Here is a 19,771-nt window from a genome sequence, read left to right on the forward strand (position 1 = left end):
CACTGAAGACAACTTGGAGGATACACTTTTATGAGAGCCAACAATAAATTTTGATTTTATGGACGAGGATAAATTAGTAGTCGATTGGATTGCAGGCTGTCTAGAATGAGTATCCGCATTCAGCTTGGAGAGTAAAGTAGTTGGTAGATTGTTTGAACCAGTGTTTAAATTAGGAGAAGTGGTAACCTTAGCAGTCGTATTGAGACGGTTTAGCTTATCATGTAACTTAGAGTTACTAAGTGCTACAGATTTGAGCTCATCGACAACAGATTGAAGAATAGTGGCCACATTTAATGAGTTCTCAGAAGATAGCGATGTAGGGTTAGAAGAAGATCCTTTTAAGAATGTTGACAATTCCTCGCTCAATTTCACCCCAGTAGGTAGTGATTGAGTAATAATGAAGTCAACGAGCATGCTTTTTGTCCACTTATTCAGCTCAGTAGAAAGTAGATCATTACTTTGGGCCATTGCGTTAAACGACTAAAAGTTTAACTAATAAGCAAATATTCAAAATTAATTAAAATAAAATAAGACGCCTTTGAAAATGTAGATAGGCCAATTAAATTACACCAGACGCTAAAAGCAGCTATATGTGTTGGCCTTGACACGTGCCGTGTTCTAATCAAGAAAAATTCAGAAGCGGGACGCCGCTACTTATCGTTAGTCGATAAGCCGTAATTAACTGATAAAGTGAATTTATTAGGTTTTACCTTATCACGTTCACGTAGTATAACAGAATTAAAAAACTAACATTAAGTGAAGAAATATTAGGAAGACTGACTCAACAACGACACCAGTCATTCGCGCACTTTTTATAAACTTAACGAGCTTAAAAACGTAAAAAACGGTTAATTATTTCCAAAGGAAACAAGAAGCGAACACAGAGCGTAATTGACCACTTGTTCACTTGTCCGCTAGTGTAATGATATGCTCACACACAGGGCCGAACTTAAGGGTCTCAGGGCCTCAAGGCAGCTTTTAAAGGAAGGCCATTTTAAATATATATTAATAAAAACTGTTTTTAATTTGTATATATTCAACATACTAATAAATAAAACAAATATTATAACAATATTTCTCGCACCGAAATAAAAATTTTTAGTGTTTACGGTTATACATTTATTTACGGGTTTCGGCTATAAATATAATCGAATAGAAAGAAACAATCACTGATAAACACCACGAAATGTATTTATTTATGTTTATATACGGTTCCATAAAACTAAAACACAATATAATAATATTAATTTCTAAATTACTTCCTCTCAATAATATTCTATATTATACACACATTTATGTATGTGATACCTTTTTTTTGTGTGTGTTTCCCTGAGGGCCCCAGGAAGACAAGGGCCCCTAGGCGGCTGCCTAGTTGGCTTAGGCGGAAGTTCGGCCCTGCTCACACATCATTATGACAATTCTCTAAAAATATGTAACAATAATAAATGAATAACACGGTCAAACTGTCGCATGTAGAAATCGGAAATCTCCAGACCACAATAAATCATTGTCATTTGTCACAGACAAAGTAGTCTAATTATTATATTATACGATCAGGGATTAAGAAGTCGGCACCTATGTCTGTTTGCAACGGTAGAGCGTAGGACGTGTGGCTTTCTTACTTGCCGCCGGAGAAAAGGTATAGTGAAAAAGGTAATTGTCGCAGAAGAGAAATCGGATGTAAAATACAATTTATTATTAACATTATCACATATTTTGTTATCAGTATTTTTTATATCAGTTATCACTAAACATTGTTAGCATATCGGATTTGGCGCGGCGTGTAGGACTGTAGGAGTGAATAGCTATAATAGTTGTTTATAGCATCACAGTTTTAGATAGATTTTATGAAAAATCGTGGTTAAGTTTTACAATTTTATTTCTAGTTTTTAAGAAAACAGTTTACAGTGAATATGAAACAGTTTTTAATATCCAAGCAACCTAATGAACCTCCTTCAAAAACATTTCTAGAAAACAATTTCACAAGCACACCAGTTCCACACCAGTACATAATATTTAGTTAATATTGTTGAAAATAATTTGTTTATTTATTTTATAATTTTGTAATTTTTAAGTTTTTTATCTCAAAAATGTCTATAAAGAATAAACACTGTTAAATTTCCTATTATATTATACCTAGGTACCATTTACCTAGTACATATTTAATCAATATTGTTAAAAATGATTTACTTTTGAAGTGCCTATTATTAAATAAAATAATAAACCTAAATACAGCTAGTATAATGGTCAAAATTGAAAACCTAAAAATGTACTACCCATAATGCTATTTTTTAATAAGCAAAATCTTTTCGGTGTATTTAGAGTAAACAAACTACACAACTAAATGGGCCTACCCAATTATTTTATGCTGGACATGCCACTGCTTACATTATATTTATTTGAATACAATTATTATTATATGCTTTACATGTAATTTCGTTGATTATTTTTGGTCTTCTAAAAACTAAATGTTGATAATAATAGATGGGTCGGTAATTATAATAGTTATATCGATATGCATTTAATTTTATCATATTGTATTTTAAGTTAAGAAACCCAACATTAATCAAGGCTATGACATTTAAATACGAGTCTAATAATGTCATCAAACGGATATAGATTAAATCTTTATTCTTTAATAACAGTATTACTTTACGAATCAAATAATCAATCAATTTTAAAAGGAACAGACAGTAACTAAGTTCCTAAAATAGGTCGATAGGTTATATTTTTTGCCTATAGTTGTATTAGTTATTCATACAAATTTGATACCAAAATTAGAGATAAATTACATTATTTCCAAAACGGGATAAGTTTCATAGTTACCAAGATATGGTCCAAATGATCGACGGAACGGTCTGATGTCTGAACCCATGTCCCAAGTTCTTTAAAACTAACATAAACTGCATAAATTATTATCATTTAATTTTGTTCTAATCAATTATCATTTGCCTAGTCTACAAATAATTGAAGTTTTTTGTTGTAATGTATAAAAAAATATGATTCAGATAGGAATGAATTACCTTGCTGTGTGAAATGTGAATACAATAATTATTATTATGCTTATACGTAATTGTTTTGATTGTTTTTTTGTTTTCTTAAATCTAAATGTTATATTCAGTTGTGTTTTTGGGGCGTCACCGTTTTCCTCTAAAATCGACCTTTCTGTTTACCGCCAAATCCGTTTACCGCCGGTACAATAATATATATTTTCTTTATCTGCCACCACGAATTTCAGTTTCTATATTTGGGTAACCCCTGATTGAAAGAATTAAAATATTATATAATATAACTTTTTTTTTTATTAGATAAAATAGAGTATTTACAATCTGTAATTTATACATACAATAAGTAAATATGATAACAAGAAAAGGTAGGTAACATGAATGGCGTGAGGAGGGAGGTCCACCAGTGTGGATACCCACTAACTTGGGGGAGAGAGTTTTATTTTATTTTATTTTGTTTTTTTATTTTATTTTATTTTTTCAATTAGTGCAGTTCGGGATTTAGGAATCACGACACCAGTGTCTTTTTAAACGACGTGGGGGGTTATTTGGCATGAATTCACTGGCCAAGTTGGAAATCAATGGATTTGTGTGGTTAGCTGTTTTGGTGTGTAACTTTTTGTAGTAGTTTTTGGCTGTTTTGGAGATTGTTTCAATTTTAAGATCCTTGTGAAGTGAGAGGTTTGAGACGTACCATGGCGCGGATGTTATTAGGCGAAGGGAAATAGACTGGAAGGCTTGTATGGTCCGTATTTGGGAAGGCTTGGCACATCCCCAAATTTGTATGCCGTATGCCCAGATACGTTTTAGCATTGATTTGTATAATAGTAATTTGTTGTCAATAGAGAGTTTGGACTTGAGGATAGGTCGTAGTAGATGAAGTCTGGTGTTGAGAGTCTTTCTTTTAGTTTTGAGGTGTGGGCCCCAAGTTAGACGCTTGTCTAAAATTAGACCTAAGTATTTGGTTTGAGTTGTGGTTTGGATTGGATTGTTTTGAAAATAGATTGTAGGAAGAACAGCTTTTCTTAAAGTAAAAGGAATGTGAAAGGACTTGTCTGTATTGATTTTTATTCTCCATTTGGTGGACCATTGTGAAATATTGTCAAGATGAATTTGGAGGTTTTGGTATGCTGTTGTGGAATCAGGATGGGATGAGAGGATTGCCGTGTCGTCGGCGTAAGTGGCTATCAGTGTATTTTCGCAGTTGGGAATGTCAGCTGTATAAATGTTGTAGAGGTCTGGTGATAGATCACTTCCTTGGGGTACTCCTGCTAAGATTTTGAATTGAGATGAGAGGGAGTCTCCTTGGCGGACGAGAAATGAGCGGTCTTATAGATATGATTTGGTCAACAAGTAGAGTGGAGTCGGGAGGAACATTTTTAGCTTAAAGAGTAGACCGGTGTGCCAGACACGGTCGAATATAATATACCTACGTATAGTTTATCACAGATAATATTATGTTCACAATCGTGGCCCGTGGGTTTTTCTCCATTAATAGAAAAGAGTGGAAAGATTATCGACGCAAAATTATGCCTCGAAATCCTACTATAATATAGCTGATGCTCACAACAAACTCAATTCGATTGACGTGAAAACCAAACAAAATGAAAATTTTTTATTGATCAATGATGAAAAAGAAAATATATAAATCTTAGATTTTTTGAACAGTTGATAATATTTATACGAACGGAACTTTGGATAATAGTGCTCGGTTTTTTTAACAATTGTTTTCATTGATTTTTATCGACATTTGCCCTCTATTTTTACAATGGTTAAATGTTTTAATTGAAGAAGTCGGAACTGACGTTTATTGCAAATTAAGAAGCGTCGGTAAACAAAAAACACCGCGAAGTCAAATTTTAAAACTACAAAAAAAAAACCAGTATTTATTGTTCAGTATAAAATGGAAGAAATATGCCGATATACTTTTGTAAAATCAATAGCGTATAATTATAAGAAATAAATAAAATAAATAAATGTTTGACTGTGATGTTGTTTTTTACGTCGTAAATTGTATGTACGTAATTTTAATATTAAATATCACTTGATTGTGTTTTTATAAAATCATATATTTAATTAAAAATTGAATACCTAATTATTTTTGTTATTTAAATATCAATACCAAATACCAATTATTAATAACTCCACTTGTTTACATGGTAAGGGGTTACCAAAATATAGAAACTGAAATTTGTGGAAAAAGGAAATTTATATTATTGTGCTTTCGGTAAACGGAAAGGTCGATTTAGGCGGAACCCGTGTATTTGAGGGCAGACCAGGCCAGGAGGGTATACCCATACCCATTAAACATTTGGACATATTTTGGTGAATTATCTTAACTATATTCGGAAAAATGGTACAAATGTTAAGTACGCACTTATACCCTAAAATGTTTAAAAATTAAGAAATCCGTATTTTGTATTATTATTATCATTAGTAACCGTGTCACTGTGATAATTTCAGTTTCCTTTTTTTATAATGTTTTTGAATTGATGCCATAACCGAGTAATAAGATATTGCCAATTTGATCATGTTAAATATTATTTGTGCAATTGTTGTTAATGGGTAGGTACTTAAGTAAATGAATAAAAATACACAATACTGGGTAATAAAAAATTAATTTTTTCGAAGTTTGTGTAATTGTGAATGTATTCCGTAAGAGCTTTAATTTGAAAGTTTTAATACTTTTAAAAACGATAATACAAAAAAATCCATAATTATTAGTTTTTGAGTTACTTATGTAATATTGGACGTAATTATTGTCACTATTTAGTAGGTATTTTTAATTTTTATATTTTTCAGAAATACAATTTTTGGCTACACTCGCTCGGATGAAATATCTTTTGTCTGTTCTATTATCATTTTTTTCAGAAAAAGTTTAAGGCAATGAATTTTAAAAAAATAATATTTTTAAAAAAAAATCTTATTACCATTTTATTAATGTCCAAGAACTGTTTTAATGATTTACATTTATTTATTTCTAATTAGTATGGATATTGGATATACATAAATTGTATACTGCGGAGGGCATTACCATAAGGAATTCATAACATGAATATTCCCCAAATCAAGTACCGAAATCAATTAAAAATAAACAACCAGAATATAGGAATATCTCTCATGCAGTTGATGCATTTAAAGTCCTGGAGTCTTTACGCAAGTATGCTATGAGTAGTGAGTGATTTTATATGGTAGAAAAATAAATATTAGTGACAACATTTTTGTTTTTAGAGATAAAGTTGTATGTGATATTGCATTAGAAACAGATGATGGTGTGATAGTTTTGGGGCATAAAGTTGTTTAAATATCAGCTAGTCCATATTTCCAACAAATGTTTATTGGTCTTGAAGATAGTTGTAAAGATAATTTTGTTATAAGAGAGTTCGATTCCAAGATCTTAGAACTGTTAATAGATTTTATTTACACTGGTGAAATCATGGTTACTAAAGAAAATGTTCAAGTATACTTAAATTATTGATTTGTTATGAATTTATATCAAAATTATTTAAGTTCATACTAAACATACCTATATAATAATTTATAATTGTTGATTTTCCAAGGCTTTGATACCAGCTGCAAGTCTATTACAGTTACACTATGTACTAGGTATATGTTGTCAGTTGTGAGTTCTTATGAACTCTACTGAACCCTTCAAACTGTCACGGTATCAAAGCATTTGCTGAGTTGCACAACTGTATGGAATTGTTGTCAAGTTCTAAAGCATTTATTAAGAAAGTGTTTTCATACAAAATATATATAATTAATTTTTCTGATTACATCTGTTAATATTGTATTTATTATTATTATTATTTTCAGAGATGTGGTGAGATGAGATGAGTTCTTATCTTTATATTTTGAAGATGTACCTAATACAAATAATCTCATGTGATGACCTTAATGTTCCATTCGAAGAAAATGTAGGCATTATTAATCATGTTCAATCTTCAATGTTATGGATTATTATTATTTTTTTTTTTTTGAAGAAATCTACAATCTATACATGGTTTTTGTACAATAAGTAGGTTTGGTGAGTGACAAGTAAAAAAAATAATATGGGTAATTAGATTAGGGAAGATACCCAGTGGTTCAATCTTCAATGTTATGGATTACTTAACAATTTTTTTGCATATATGTATACACTTTTACAATAACATTTTATAATTTGTTAATTGAATGTTGTAGGTATTTGAATGTGTTATTAATTGGGTAAAACATAATAGAAAGAGTAGGAAACACATTTTGCATAAATTAATGAAACATGTTCGTTTTCCATTAGTATCAAGAAAGTACCTATTAAAAGAAGTAGTTAAGGAACCTCTTTAAAAACAAATTCTAAATGTACATTTTAATCCTTTATTATAATGTATCTAGTAGGTAGGTATTTTATAGGTATCTTATTAGTATTATTAATATTTGTAGGTAAAGATTATGCTCTAAGTTATACCATTGATTATACTCATATACATTATACACATTACTTATTTTATAGCTTACATAAATAATACACTGTATATGAAAGGTTGGTGGATTTGATATTATCGATGCTTTAGATGGAGTAGAAGTTTTTGATGTCTGCATTCAAGAATGAAGAAAGGTGTCTAGAATGTCTACATCTAGAATAAATTATGGTGTTGGAGTAGTGGACAATATTTTATATGTGGTAAATTAATATTCTATCTTGTTATTTATTTTTAATACATTTTGTCATTAAATTGTGAAGGTAGGAGGTTATAATGGAAAGCAAAGTTTAAAATCTGTTAAATGTTATAATCCCAATATTAACACATGGACACCAGTTGCAGAAATGGCTGTATGTCGCAAAGGTGTTGTTATAGGAGAGTGTTAGACGGAGTAATGTATGCTGTTGGTGGTCATGATGATGGAAAAGTATTTCATAAAAGTGTTGAAGCCTACAGACCAAGTGATGGAGTATGGACTTTCATTGCTGACATGCATTTGTGTCGAATATATATCGGTGACTATAATATATATTTTTAAGATAGAATTATTTTTGAAAATGTATTGAATTTAAATTACATTTTACAGGAGTAGTTGCATTAAATGGTTTATTGTATGTTATAGGAGAAAATCATTCCGATTAGGATACTGTAGAATGTTATAAACCCAAATCCAATACTTGGAAAATTATGGGAGAAAATCAAATGGTGATGGCCAGATTTATGCTGGAGCAGTCATTAACTGCCTAAAATATTTTAGAACTAATTAGTATACATAAATATTTGAATTGGCTATACATATATTGTTTTTTTTACACCTACATTTTATAACTATTGTTGAATACTCGATTTAAATGTTTTTGTTTAATTACATTTTACTATTATTGACTTAAATGAACTAGATAAACAATTCATTTGGGTGATTTTTTTAATCTAAGAATTAGTTATTACCGTTCACTATATTGCTGCATAATATATTAATATGTAATATAATATAGACAAATCCAAAAAGGAGGAATAAGGTGATGAAGCATTATATATTGTGAAATAATATATTATAAAAAGTAAGATGAAACATTTTTTGTAACATTACATTACATGTCTACATTTAATAGTTAATACATATTTACATAAAAAAATAAATTACTATGGTTATTTCTTATTATTCATTTTCTATGGGTTTTTATTAATATTACCTATCTTATCCATACCACTCAAAATTGTTTAAATACAATTTTGTCATAAAAAACAAAATACTTGTATAACATGACTTATATAGTTATATAAGACTTATCTTTTTTTTTAATGTATAAAATGGTAAGGTCCCGGAGTCTTTTCCTCCCGGAACGAAAGACCACTATTTCTTTTCTTCTACGAGCGTTCGCTTCCGGACCAATGGGAGCGCGAAAAAATATCGCGGCGTTTGAAATATCGTCTTCGCCTCATCGCCGGGATTGTTTTAAAACTTTTGCTTTTCGAGCTCCGTTCGCCTTTCTTCGTGCACCATTCTCACACTTCGAAATCGCTTTTACAGACCGAACCAAAGTCGTCGAACGAAGACTTACACTTACTGTTTTGTCCTTCTCTCGGTTAAATATATCAAATGAAACAGAACAGTTCTTCGACGGTCAGGTCCATATCGATCGTATAATTCTGCGACTGTGGAACGTCCGAATGCGATATATTAAATTAAAAATTATTAGGCGATTTCGATGAGATCAACACACAATCCTGTGGTTGGATTTCAATAAATCTACTCGAAAACCCAAAACATGTAATATTATGTAATATAAATAAAAGACAATATTTTAATCCGACCGTTAGTGCTCAATGCTGTGATATAATATTGGATTTCACAAATTCACAATTAATACACTCTGAACTGAATGAGTAACGTTCAATTGTATATTGCTTATATATTAAATAAGTTAACTATTTATTTGATGCAGAACCGTATACATATGTACTATTACGCATAATAATAGCAATACAAATATTTTAGTTTTTTTACAACAACAGAAATTGCTATGTGTTTGCATTCAATAGCATGATTTTACATCTATTTTGTTAACTATATGCAATAAAAATAATGGCCATATCCTACGGATTTCATCGGTTAAACAATGTTTATTGCAGTATTCGCTGATGAATACAAACGGCTTAAATCCTCAAATTTTTCTGTCTGAAGGCCTTAGGTTAAAGTCGTAGGGAAGGCGAGTTCTCGAACCCCGGCGGCGGATATATCGCCGCCGTCTCTACCACGGTAGTTCTATGCTGTAGCATGGCCGCCCGGATTTTTTGCATTTTTTTTTCCGGTTTTTTTTACATGATTTTTCCAAGTTCCAATGATTATTTCATTGTTATCTCCATTATTATTGTAAACATAATCTTCGTGGTGCTTACATTATGAAATAATTTCAAAAATACTTATACCTACTACCGTCTATCCGTATGATTAGAATATCTTTGGTTTATCATGCCGAATATCATTACCTACTTGCGATCTTCATTTTCTATACATTATGTGTGTATAATGTAGGTAAATACAACCAATTAGTTGAGTTTCACTCATAGACGCTGAACGGAGGGTCTGCGATCCGACGAAGTCGGATTGCCTACGTAGCTGGCTAACTTGAATGTTAAACGATTTTCACTTGAGGTGACGGACTTGCTAGACATTCCAACTCAGTTTTCGAATTTACATTTTTATTACATACGAAAAAGCAAAGGACATGCGACGGGGAACCGTGTTATTCAATTGCCGATTTTCGTGGGTAAAGTGAAATTTCAAACATTCCCGCGCTCGAAACGAGATCTCTAAGACTTATCAAAAATCGTTATCACCTCCTAAATTTTTGTTTTTTAACTACCCATGACGTCAACAGGAGTGACTTCTAAAAGTAATTTCAACGACATTGACGTCTGCATCGCCGATTCTCACAAGCCCCCGAGTTTCATAAGCTTGATTGGTAAACGATTTTCAATTGAGGTGACCACTTCATATACACTCAAGCGCGGATTTTGAATTTTCATTTCTTTACATACGAAAAAGCTCTGGATAGACTCTGAACGGAGGGTCTGCGATCCGACGAAGTCGGATTGCCTACGTAGCTGGCTAACTTGAATGTTAAACGATTTTCACTTGAGGTGACGGACTTGCTAGACATTCCAACTCAGTTTTCGAATTTACATTTTTTTTACATACGAAAAAGCAAAGGACATGCGACGGGGAACCGTATTATTCAATTGCCGATTTTCGTGGGTGAAGTGAAATTTCAAACATTCCCGCGCTCGAAACGAGATCTCTAAGACTTATCAAAAATCGTTATCACCTCCTACATTTTTGTTTTTTAACTGCCCATGACGTCAACAGGAGTGACTTCTATAAGTGATTTCAACGACATTGGCGTCTGCATCGCCGAGTCTCACAAGCTCCCGAGTTTCAGGACAGCGAGTTTCACAAGCAACTAGTAGATTTATAATACATTAATACTTATATATATATCATTGATGAACGCACAAAAAAGATTATCATCATTTTAAATACAAACATATTAATCTTTTCTAATGATTGAATATTTGAAACAAAAATGATAAATCCCAATTTAAAATTTAAAATAAATTCAAATCAAAGGAGGTATGTTATAAATAAAAATAAAAAATATAAATATTATAAATATCAAAATGTATTCAAAAACGTGTGAACTAATTGTATAGAATACTAGAATAACGTCTCCATCCTAAGGATGTTTGATATGTAGACGTATTTAAATTGCATCTGCCATTGAAAAAATAAGGATTCTTTATTCCTGGCTGCATTTAAAATAAAAGATAAGGATTTCATTGTTCGCCTGTCGTTAAAAATATTCTCTTTTGGAATAACAAATCATTGAAAATAGTATGGTTAAAGCAAGTTGTTGTGATGTCCAACTAAATTATTAATACCCATAAGCAGAGTCCTAAAGTCCTAAAACATTTAAATGTATGTCAATGACAAAGGTCCATTACAAAATACATCTAAATGTTTTGCACGACATTCACATAAAAAATTAATTTACCTATATAAAAATTATTTTTGGCATTCAACATTAAATTTATTGTTTAAATATTACGATGTAAGACCAACATGTAATAATATTTGTATTTTAAGATTCCTAAAATAATTAATCAAAATAAAAACTAAAAGTACTAAGTGAGAAAAAATATATTTTAGATTCTAAGAGGAGTGATGTGATTTTACAATGATGTATGTTTTTTATTTAGTTTTTATTTTTGTGTCTGTCATCACGGTTTGGGACAATAAAAGTGCTTCGATTTTTTTCAATAGCAATTTATAGAAATATTTTGACTCGAGTTGAACTATTTATAGGCATATTAAATGTTCGATTATTATTTGTTTTTTAAACTAATGTCCAAAAAAAATTATAAAAATTATAAATATTTTATTTTCAGATGAAAATTCGTACCAACATTTAAATTTTGAATACATTTCATATACAATTCAAATATAAGGTAGTTGCTTTTAATTAGCTTTCCATTGGCCATGGCTCGAGCATGGTCAATAGGGCCCATTTTTCTGTTAAAATAAATAAAAATAAAAATACACCCTTAAGTCCTGATTCGTAAAAAAAGAAACAATATTTTGTTTTTGTGGAAAACGTTTTTTTATTCAATAAATAGAAAGTGTTTTAAAAAAAATGTATAAATACAATTAATATTATGCATTTTTAATGCAAATGCAAATATATAAAAACAATTTTTGAACATTTTAAGCCGAAAATAATTAAAATAATAAGTCTAAAGACTTTAAACAATTTAGAACAAATTTAGAATAAAAAACTTGGCTCAAAGTGGCCCAACAATTTTGAAGATTATCAAATGTATGATTAATGTATTAAATTTATAATAAATATATGCATTCAGAATGCAAATAATCTAAAAAAATTTTTGAACATCTTTTGCCGAAAATAATAAGTCAACTGACTTTAATGAATTTAGAAAGAATTTAGAACAAAAATCGTTGTACAAAATATATGGCTCAAAGTGGCCTAACAATTTTGAAGATTATCAAATGTATGATTAATGTATTAAATTACATTGAATATAATAAATGTTATGCATTTTTAATGTGAATGCACATTATGTTAAACATTTATAGCGGAAAATAATGAGTCAACTGACTTTAAAGAATTTAGAGAAAATTTAGACCAAAATTGTTGTACAAAATATATGGCTCAAAGTGGCCTAACAATTTTAAATAATGAAAAATAGTATAAGTATATGAGGAAATAATAAAAAAAGAAAACTGAGGGGAAACTGTGTATCTCACTGTCCTCGGCAACAACCGCACAGTAGCACGCTCTTGACGCCTTTCCAGACGGCGGCGAAAATGCGCCTCGGCCCACTGCGTGAACGATACTTCGTCACTGGGGTGGTCACCGCATCCTTTTGGCTGTCCAGCTCCATGTCTTCCCTCTCCTCTGGTTTCCCCTCAGCCGGCACGTCTTCCTTTTGGACCTCGACGGCAGTCAGTTCTGCTCCCTGCTCATTGTTCACATCAGACGTCTCGGAGGGTGGCAGTACTGGTTCGGTGTCGTCCCCACCGTCCAGCATGCCACACACTGCGTCGACCATCTCGTTTACAATGACGGCAATCATCGCGTCTTCTTCGTCTACATTCTCGGGTTTTTGAATAATTGATTTCTCTTCGAGTGGAAGAACATCTTCGCCTTCGATCGGCATCATCCAGTTGTCTACGAAACTAAGAACATTAGATTCCAGTGTTGCATTGATAATCTCTTGAGTAGTAGCCATTTTTTTCACAATAGGTGTGGTTTGGTCAAACTCTAAAATATGACAAGTGAGCTCGAGCCGCAATTTTAAAGTTTATTCGAAAAATTCAAACATCTCCCTGACGACGCGCAAACAAGGACATTTATTACAAGCCAGCGAGTACGGTCATCATAAATAGAACAACCACGGATAGGATTTCGAGCTTCTTTGTTTTTCCAAAAACCATTATTATTGATATAATATACGCGTAGTTATAATATATTTTTATTTTTATTTTAATATAGTGGTTGTACCAACTGGTAAAGTTATATCTTACAATTATAGTGAGAGCAGGTAATGTAGAATTCATAGAAAAATTAGAAAACAATTTATAAAATTAATTAAATTAAAAATTAAAAAATGTATAATATATTATACTATAATATTTTAACGAGTATTTGTATGTCAATTCTTACTATACTGTAATATTTGTCTAATATTTTTCTAAAAAAATCTAGTTTAGATATAATATAATATTTTAGTCATGTATTTTGAAATATCATTATCACCAAACCGATTACGCGGGTTGATAATCGTGATAATAGCTCAAACTTCCTGTTAACTTTTGTCGGTAGATGGGGCTGTCGTTATGGTTGTTGTATATTATTAGTTCCAATATATTGCATTTCCAAATTTCCAATTCCATAGGTGGAACGACGATGACGTTTTCTTTTTTCTATCGAGTAGTGGAGTTCAGTGGCAAAGGGCCGCTAAGAAGGATCAGAGAAGGCCTTATTACTTATTGTTAACATAATAATTGCAATTTTCAGGAAAATGGTTTTGGCTTCATTTCGGCGAGTGTATCTTTTCAACAATTTTAGCTCATAATATGCCGCTTGTAATCAAGGTTGGCATTTTGATGGTCATTTATTAAACATTAATGCCTACCAGTTAACCCATACAGTTTGAGTCTGTAATTACTACGATGCTAAGATTATTATTGTAATGTATAATTATTAATTACTAAACCGTCTCTGCCGGTTGGACACGAATTACCTACCTTATTATAATTTATCGTGATTATTTATATATTATTCAGAATCTCAGCTTGAATTTATAAATAGTAAGCAACCAACGTGCACACAGTAAATTTGAATGGCCCCGACGGCCGTCGGACCGAAGCCGCATACAAATTTAAAAAACAGCCGTCATGTAGGTACTGCTTTAGAAAATATGCGTCTCGTGTATCTTGCAGTCGCATAATAAACATCTATTTTCGATGGAGGGGTTTACACAGGGTATTCCCTAACTTCAATTCATAGGGGGGGGGGGGCGTTGAAATAGACTTATCAATTTGCCGACTCTTTGCCTGACTCGAAATTAGTGCTTAGTATTGCTTTATTAAGCTACCCATGATAATATATTAACAGTTCATCATACAGCACCCACAATGCATTTACCGAAATTAAAATCTTTTTGTAAAAATTCTAACTCCAGACTCTCATAAAAAATATATTGTGAATTAAAAAGTACCCCTCCCCCTCCCCACGGTTGATCACTCAAAATATAGCGCTGTTGTGAGTGAATTATAGAATTCGCGGTCGAATATATAGCTATAAGTACATTATAATAATTTCGCTACGTCTATTTTGTGTTGTTGCCTGTCCTGGTCTTTATATTGCCGTATAATATTTTATAGTAAATTGATTTATTATCGAATTTAAAGGTGAAAATAATATATTCAATATCATATACAAACAATGATAATTTAAAATGTAATGATTTTGACAAAAATTAATTTAACCTATATCTGCTGTGTATACCTAATAGTAAAATAAATTACTCTTATAGCATTAATAATATCAATACTTCGTAAATCGTAATACATCAATGTATTTTATTCACTCAAAATCGTTTTTTTTTAAATTCGACAGTTTCATCCTTTCCTTTTTTTCAATTTTTTTTGTTGAAATTTCAAATTGAACACATCCATTACCGTGACACCCACTAAAAAAAGGAATTTTTTTAGTTCGATATACATGATTAATTATTGTAAAAATGAAGTAACTTACGTTCACGTGGAGTTCATGACGATGCAGTTGTTAAGTATTTGATATTTATATTTGTCTATTTATCCATGTAGGTACCTAACCTATTAACATAACCTTTTTATAATTATGAAATATCAAAATAAGTATCTAAACTAAACGATTTTATGTAAATTGCGTATACGGCTATACTTTTTGTGTCGTATAAATATTTTAAAATCGTATGAAATGTTTTTTCATCCTTGAAAGTTTCTACACTACTGTACCGAATACCGATAGTACTGATGACACTGTGAAATATTTAGCAATATTTCTGTTTTCGTTTTTCTTTATTACTCTTTTTCATACCGAAAAAGTCTCAATCAAAAAACTTTAAAAAATCAATAGTCTCGTTAGAACTACTTTTAAAGTGCTTCTATTATAGTGATTTTCTAATAATTTTTTTACGACTTTTCGGGGCATTCAAATACCAGCCCTATAATTATACCAAGTTTACCACCTACTATTTACTATATTATAATAGGTACATATCATATGGGTACATCGGACTGACGAAATCGGAAAAACACCGACGACATCCACTTGTGTCCATACACGGCGACAATGGAGAGATGTCAATCACATAATAATGATAATAATAATAATATGTATCGGTCGGCCGGCGGCGATCCGTATCGCTGCGGTGCGGAAAGGGTGCGGCGGCGACCCGCGCGAGTTTACTTCCGGTCGATCGGTATTATCCGGAGCGCGCGCGCGTATTTATACGCATTGTTCACGCGCGCCTTATCTGCTCTTCGGGACGAAGCCGTTATTTCGGTCTCTCGGGGCAGGGGATGGGGACTTCCGCCGTCTCACGCACGCCGTGGCGTATATATATGTATTATGTATATATTATGTACTCGCGTTTAAACCATAATATATATAATATTATATAACAGTGTAATGTGTGTCCATAATAATATAATATATAATATACGCCGTTATCATATATCGTATGAGATCTAAAGTATATACGCGACGGTTGTGTCAGCTGTACAATATTGTTGGTGGGGTGCAGGGTGGTTGTGCGGTAAGGGTGGTATAGCGGGGCCAGCGAGAGCACTCCGCTGGGAATATAATGATGTACGACGAGAGCGTATATTACGTATATTATATGCGTGTCCTCGACGATGGTCAACCATACCGCCGCGGATTGGTTTTCACGTCATCGCGGCGCGTAGCTGATGCTGCAGCGGCTACGACTACGCCATCGCCACTCGATCATCTGCTGCAAGCTCTCACCCCCCGACTACAATATATTATATTATACCTACTGGAAAACTGCACGATAAATACTATACGAAATGCGGGTTGTGTAAATGTTGTGAAGAACTGTAGATACAGTCAACTGCCATGGTATTATATTATAATATAATATAATTGGGCTTATAAATGTCCTAAGAAAACAACTATATAAAATACGCCATTTTATGCAGTAAAATAATACAAAACTCTATAAAATGTCCTATAATATACATATGTTTTCATATCAAGGTTCAATGAAACAAATGATTAAACAAATATACATGTTTTGTGTTATCTAAATTCAGGTAATAAGGTGTTATCGCAATTGATTCAAGTTGTAAATCAAATGGCCAATAATATCTATGTAAATAGATGCGTATATATCATATATGTATACTATCTATGCCATTTGTCAATTGTCAGAGCGTCAGACTGTTGAGCAGCCGCCGCTGCTCTGTCTGGTACATGTGGCTAAACAAATTCCTTAATGAAAATATCAATATTAATATTAATATAGTTATAATATGAGTTATGAGTTTATGACTAAACAAAATAAATAACACATTTTTAATTTCTTTTTTCTTTATGGTGGTGCGGTTTATTGTAAATTATTATCAAATTTAATCCATTCTTATAGAACATACGAAACATGTTTAAATCAAAGTTTGAAAAATCTTTAAGAGACTTAATTTCAAGGGAGGGGAGGAAATGGCCATAGCCTCATTGATTATTAAAGGGATGAGTTACATTCTCAACGAAATAAAAATAAAAATGAACCTGTAAGCTAAACTAACAATTTTAAACAATAATCGAAAATGGAATTCCATGTTATTCCAATTCTAATGAAATAGTTGGTCAGTTGCCAGTGTCAAATGAAAGTCAATAAATTATAAATTTAAATATAAAATTCAAATTTTTCTTTTTTCTTTATGAATAAACTGTATAGTACTTTTACTATAAATTGTACTCTATACATATACATACAATAGATTAATTCAAATAGGTTTCATTTTTTTAAAAATATTAATTTATTAAAATGCCAAGTATAGCCTCGAGCCCTCGACTACTACAAAAATCACAAAGTTGGAGAAATAATCTTACAAATGTACAAAGATGTATATTGAAATATTAAATATTAAATATTCCTATTGAAATTATGTAAAAATGTACATTATTGAATCATTCTTACGACAGTTTTGAAATTAAGAGTAATTTTTGGGTGTATTTTGAAACGAAATAAATAATGAATAATAAGTAGATTTATAAGTATAATATTAGAAATGTTTATACATATTCAAAAATAAATTTAAAGAATAATGTATGGTAAATTATAAGTTTACAACCACAAAAATAATAACAATTTCATTATTATATTTATAATTGCATATCATAGTGCTATATAATACCTATGTATTATAATAATAAGGCATTAGGGTATTAATGGTATTACTATTATACTATTATAATTATAGTATTAGGTAATATTAATTTGCATGCTGATTTTAGTGTATTAACAAAATACTAGTATGATCGTCTATAATATGACGTTTTTTTACAATTAAATTTTTCATCCCATCGTAAAACGTAATAAGTAGGACTAGAATTTATATGCAATATATAAAACAGTAAAACAACCATTTAATTTTGATGAATTATGAAACAAATTATGCCATAAAAATAATATGAAAAAATGTACAATAAAGTAACCAATAATTTTCAAACCTTGATTAAGGGAAATGAAGAATTATTCACAAATCGGTTTCACGTGTTTTATTGTTCAACTGATTAACCGTACTTCGTTATGCATATTTTTTGGTTTTTAAGGTAATTTTATACATTATTTCAAATTTAAAAATTGTGTAACTACTTGGAGATTTTAACAGAATATCATAGATGAAGAAAAAGGCTCACTTTACCGGTATGATGTGTATAATATATTATATTATATTTATATAATTACGTTATGTTTTACGCTACGAAAAAATTACATTATTACTAGCAATTCTAACAAGCACCTACGCGTATAACCCGAAAATTAGAAGAAAAAACGATCCAAGAAATGCCTGCGTAGAGAGTTGAAATATAATTTTAAACTTCGGTCAACACTTTACACCCTCGGACTACACCGTGGTGGTATTTATAATATTATATACTGTTATCGTACACTGGTCCGTGGTCGTATACATATAGGAACGGACAAACGACCCAAAATAATAATATTATGGGTATAATGCACGCGGCGGCTGGGCTAGGATTTGATTTTAAACTATATAATATATACACAATATTATAATAATGTACCACACAAATTATATCTGATTCAAAAACGTGGCACAACCCCACTTTTCATTCGTGGATTATAGTCGGGCTTAGGCGCGTATATTTTAATGTATTGTTGTACGTATAACAATCCAATTTCGAACGAGTGGTCTATGCGTTTATATAATACACACATTATATATCTATATATATTATACACGTACGATGTGTATATATGTATTGTCGTTTAACCTATTATATACAGGAAGAGGGGAGCGCGAAGAGTGCCTCAGCGGCGTATTGTATAATATATATATATATATATGCTAGAGATTTTTTATCTTCCCATTTGTATTATTGTTATTATTATTCATCGCTCGACATGTAAACATTGAATGCCTTTTTGATCTCTACACGATTTTACATAGATTTGGGACGACAGTTTTTTTTTACCGAAACAATAAATCCCTTGGATCGGTGTTGTTCGCACCAGCTTATTCAAACACATAATATAATATTTTGTTGGTAATTTATACGATTCATATACCACACGTTATACGCCAGAGTAGGTTTGAGTATACAATTTTTAATGCAAATCATCACCAAAAGGTGTATTATATTAAAGGCCAGTGCAGGGTAGCATACGACCAAAAAGCCAAAAAAAAAATTGGGGGGGGGGAGGGGAAGTCCCCGAAAATATTGCAGGTAATGGGCCGATTCACATTAATATCGAAACCAACGAAGCTAATCAACGTAACTGTGAGTGTGCTGAAAGTACATTTGCCATGTTATGTACAATGCTTCAATAGTTCAATACACATCACACATGCGACATGTAAGATAAAAAAAATTGTCACTCAAAATTGCAGAACATTCTACTTCATGATTGTAAAATATAAGTACCTGCTGTTGCGAATGCTCGCAGTAAGTAATATATAATCGTAGG

At 31.3% G+C, this 19,771-nt stretch overlaps 1 pseudogene; it reads left to right on the top strand.

The window, feature by feature from the left end:
* The first annotated feature begins 5,358 nt into the window (after window positions 1-5,358).
* LOC111030381 lies at window positions 5,359-8,212 on the top strand (annotated as a pseudogene).
* Window positions 8,213-19,771: the final 11,559 nt, after the last annotated feature.

The sequence above is a fragment of the Myzus persicae genome, unplaced genomic scaffold (assembly GCF_001856785.1).
Source record: "Myzus persicae strain clone G006 unplaced genomic scaffold, MPER_G0061.0, whole genome shotgun sequence".
Lineage (NCBI taxonomy): Eukaryota > Metazoa > Arthropoda > Insecta > Hemiptera > Aphididae > Myzus > Myzus persicae.